Source organism: Eulemur rufifrons, chromosome 7 (assembly GCF_041146395.1).
Source record: "Eulemur rufifrons isolate Redbay chromosome 7, OSU_ERuf_1, whole genome shotgun sequence".
NCBI lineage: Eukaryota > Metazoa > Chordata > Mammalia > Primates > Lemuridae > Eulemur > Eulemur rufifrons.
Genome location: NC_090989.1, coordinates 99,244,106 through 99,248,804, shown reverse-complemented (window position 1 = coordinate 99,248,804; position 4,699 = coordinate 99,244,106). Strand labels below are relative to the sequence as shown.

At 47.9% G+C, this 4,699-nt stretch overlaps 1 non-coding gene across 1 annotated transcript; it reads right to left on the bottom strand.

Moving 5' to 3' along the window:
• Nucleotides 1-627: 627 nt before the first annotated feature.
• Nucleotides 628-690, bottom strand: LOC138388943 (U7 small nuclear RNA). The gene has a single exon (XR_011234396.1). It is a non-coding gene; the product is annotated as a U7 small nuclear RNA (small nuclear RNA).
• Nucleotides 691-4,699: the final 4,009 nt, after the last annotated feature.

Sequence of the window (4,699 nt, the reverse complement as noted above, 5' to 3'; positions counted from 1 at the left end):
AGTCCTCTTGGCCTCATGGGTGATGTGTCTATTTTACCCTCCTGTCATCCCAGAATGCAGAGCTCAACCCCATTTCCAGTTTCCACAAGAAATCTCTTCATCTCAAGCATGTTACATTTGAAAAGTCTTTACCGAAGTTGGGAGGATTGCCTCACATGGTAGCCCATTTTCTTCCGGCTGCATTGCCTCCCTTTTTCTCCTTCCTTTCTGGATTCCCTCCATCCCACTCCAAATTCTTCTCTTCAGGTATTCAGGTAATGTCTTCCTTCTTGGAAGCCAGAAGTTCTCAACATGTGGTCTCTGAACCCACAACCTCAGCACCACCCAGGAGTATGTTAAATGCACTGGCAGGCCAACCCCAGGTCTACTGAATCAGAAACTCAGGGGCTGGGCTGTCAATCTGCATTTACAAGTCCTCCAGGGGGTCTCATGCTGAAGTTTAAGAGCTTCTGCACTAACACCAGGGCTTAAACTCTTCCTCATGTTTGCCTTCGAAGTAATTTTACAAACAGAGACACACCCTTCCCACAAAGAGGAATCTCTGCGCTAGCTACTGAGAGAATACATATGTCCCTATCTCACTATATTCGAAATCCATTATAATATTTAATACAATTTTCCCCATGGGGTGGTTTCCTCAGTGAAAATCAGAAAACTTGCTAGACCAATTCTAAAAGAGCTGTAACACTCCACTGTAATACATTTGCTTCTTGCTCCTCTTGCTCTTTCTCTCTGCTCAGACACCTTCCCTTCCTTGGTACTGAACACAGAGGGGGAGCCAGGACCCGACCCTCCTCTTGACCACAACCTGATCCTCTGGGTGGCCAAGCCACTGTGGAGTAAGCTGGGGGGCCTAGCCTCTGAGTATCTGAGAGGCAGGGATTCGCCATAGGACAGAGGCCCACACATGCAAGAGCAGGTGAGAAGAAGGTGTTCATGGAATTAACTGGTGAACACCAAACACCAAGATGAGATGCTGAAAGGTAGTACAAGTTAAAAGCACTCCCACTACACCAACAGATGTTAACTTACATGTTTTGAGTTACCACCGAGGAGCAGACAGGACGCTAGAAAGGAAACAGCATGGCAGCAACCCCAACCCCAACCCCCATCCTGCCCGGAAGCTCACAGACCAGGGCATGAATAAATCCTGCCCGGAAGTAGGGTACACTCCATCCCCTGAGGCTGCTGCTCTTTCCTAAGAATGGAGAGAGGGCTGGGACTTCGCTGGGCTGAGGCCCTCTTGGAAGCAGAGCTGATTCTTTAGGAGATCCGAATGTGCCTTCCCACTCCCACCTCACAGTCTCTGTCTTCTCGACCATCCCTGAAGTCCTGATTACCTTTGGTCACTGCCATCTCTGGTCACCTTTCCTCCTACGCACTCTCAACCCCTTGTATCTTTCTTTCCCGGATCTAGTCTTCTACCATTCCACCCCCTCCTAACTTGCTTTTCAACTATGACCTTTGGAGCTTTTATTTCCGGGAAAACAAACTCCTCCATACACTTCATCTTTTCACTACAAGTTCCCTCTAATTCCAGAAAGCCAGCTTTGCCCTGAGGAACCATGTCTCCCACAACTCTCTCCAAGAAGGCTGCTCTTTCTGCTACACTCAGATACGTGAATAGCCCAGTCTCACCAGCTGTGGACACACTTGGGAACACATTTTGTGCTTGTCCTTTGTTCCCACCACTAGCAAACTCTCAGGCCCCAAAGTTTTCCCAGTGATATTTTGTGGCCCCAGAGGGTGACTCACATATACTCTTGCTCTTCTTTCCCAGATCCTAGACAGAGCTCAATTCCTCTGCCAGCATTCCCAGCTGTTCCCTGTGCTAGCCAGACAGTGGCCCTGGGTATTGCAGAGGTGAGGCTCCTCTCGCCAGCCCTGTGTCCCTTAGACTCCAAAGTTTCACAAGGTCCCTCATCACCCAGTCTCTACAGCTTCTACCTAAACTTTCTGGGATCTCCACCCTCTTCATCCTTCTATCTCTTCCACACACCCAGGCAAGAACATCTTTTTCCTCTTTCAGCCAAAAAACAGTTAACACCATCCATGCACATTAAGAGTACAAACGGATGCCAAGGATTGGGGGTTACTTACAGCCTCACCCAACAGGCCTCTTTTTTTCGTTTTTGAGACAGGGTCTCACTAAGTCACCCAGGCTAGAGTGCAGTGTCACCGTCATAGCTCACTGTAACCTCAAACCCCTGGGCTCAAGTGATCATTCTGCCTCAGCCTCCTGAGCAGCTGGGACTACAGACATGTGCCACCACACCCAGCTAATTTTTCTATTTTTTGTAGAGACAGGGTCTTGCTCTTGCTCAGGCTGGTCTTAAACTCCTGACCTCAACTATCTGCCTGCATTGGCCTCCCAGGGTGCTAGGATTACAGGTGTGAGCCACTGCACCCAGCCACTCTACAGCATTTTACACCCTTAACCACCTCTGTCTTCTAGAAAGGTTTTAGCCACTTGTATTTTCTAGAAAGGCTCTCATTTTTGGCTTTGAGGACACCACCTACTTTGACCTTTCTCCTTCCTCTCTGGCCACATCTTCTTCTTTGGAGCTCTTTTTCTGTGCCCAAGCCTACATGTTTACGTTCCTCTCCTGAGCCCCATTTTCCTTTCACTCCACACATTTCTCTTGGCCAAGCTTCCTCACTGACCTTGTGTCTTCAGTCACTAGATACGCTGAGGATTCCCAGAGCCGTAGGTGTAACCCAGACCTTCTTCTCCACTCCAGAGCCACATATTCCCCTGCTCACTGGACAGGAAATGCTCTTGGATGTCCTTCAGGTGCCTTATCATTAGCATGTCCTAACTCATAGCCTCTTCCCACAAACTACCTCTTCACCCATGTCCCCCATCTCAGTAAATGGCACCACCACCCTTCCATTGTCCAAGACTAGGGGTCTCTCACCTCTACTTCCCCTTCACTACCTACAACCAGCAAATTACAAAGTCCAGAATCAGGTCCTGATCTCTTGGCTCAGGTCAGTATGACTTCCACTTGGATCTCCTATCAAACTGGTCTCCTCACGTAGCGTTCTGTTTGCTTCCAAGGCAGCGCCTTCTCCACTGTTTCTCAACAGAGCACACATAGAAAATGACAACTTTGGTACAGCACACCAGGATAACTGCTTGAGGCTCCTGGGGGAAGTACCCTGGTTCTGCCTATTGCCCCAGAGGCTAAGGGGTTCATTATCTTGGCTCAAAGCCACACTGGTAAACTCCACTCTAATTTCTTCACCACTCTGCAGCCAGAGCGATCTTTCTGGAGTGCAGACCGTACCAGGTCACTGTAAGGACCTTTACAATTATTTTGACCAGGTCACAGAATCCTTCTGTGGCTCCCCACCAGCTTGGATACCACCTCAAGATCTGACTCACCTCCCCGTCCAGCCTCCTCACTCCCTCTTGTCTTCTCCTCACACCCTCGTCCCCATGTTCCGGTCACACCTGAATGTCTTGCCATTGTTGCCCACCCAGGCCTGTGAGCTCTTGCCTCTAGACTTCCTCACCCCTCCCGCAGCACCCCCTACCTCCCCGAGGCTGCATTCACCGCTGCATAACACATACATTCACTGAAGGCAGGGCCTGTGCCCAGAACCGTGCCTGGCACATAACGGGAATCCAGACATTTTTTGAAGAATGAGTGAAACAATGAATACATCAGCTTTTGTGACTGAGCACTAAATTAGGGAGGAGAAACTTGGATCCTTGCTTGGCCAATAACCAGCTGACCCACTCTGGACACCTCTGTCAGGGCCACAGTCTTCTCACCCATCAAATGAGACGCTCACCTCTGAATTCCCTTCCAGCGCCAAAGGCCTGTGCTCCCCAGTCTCTTTGATCACAGAAGCTTTGCGGTTATACAGTTCTTTACTTTTGGAAATGAGTGAATGTTTACCTTTGTAACAATTGCTACAAATTTCTGCATCAGCAGAAATAGGGAACTAACCAAATGTAAACAGCATCTTTTAAATATTACTCTGGGGAAGACAGCAAATCTTGAATTCCCCCCTCTCCTGGCGCTTGGCATGAGGAGGTAAGGTGCGTGACTACAGAGGAGGGAGGGTTCGGAGTTCCTGTGCCTCCCCCTCTTCCTGCCTTCCTTCCCTCTCTCCTCCCTCCTCTGCCCTATTCATTTGATTCCAAGAAAGAACAGACACGCTGCTTGCTTCAAGGCTGCCTATGAAACAATGTCCAGGTGAAGGAAGTGGAGAGGTGGGTAACACAAAGTTTGAGGCAGGCTCTTCAATAAGTCTTTTCAAGATTGTACTGATTTTCCCAAGCCATAGTCACCGGACAGAAAGCTTTAGTCATCATGAGGAAAATGAGTTACATTGATGCTACACTTTATACTGAGTGGTGACTCTAAATGAAAATGACGCTAATAAATGATCCAATTCAAGAAGAAAGAGAAACGTCAATCTTTCCATGGAAAAGAGCATAAGAAACTCAGTCATTGTCAAGAACCTTTCATCCTGAAATTCTGTTGGTGCATTTAGGATTGAAACAAAGCCTCAGACCAAAGTGATTGCTACTATTAGGGTTTCTGCAGGTAGAAATTTTACTATTAAAAGGCCTCACTAATAGCTGATATTAATAATGTTAGTAATGTTAGACATCAAATGCTGAACCATTGAGTTATTGTATCCATTGTGGGCAAACTGAAGCCTATGCTATAGTATTCTTTTT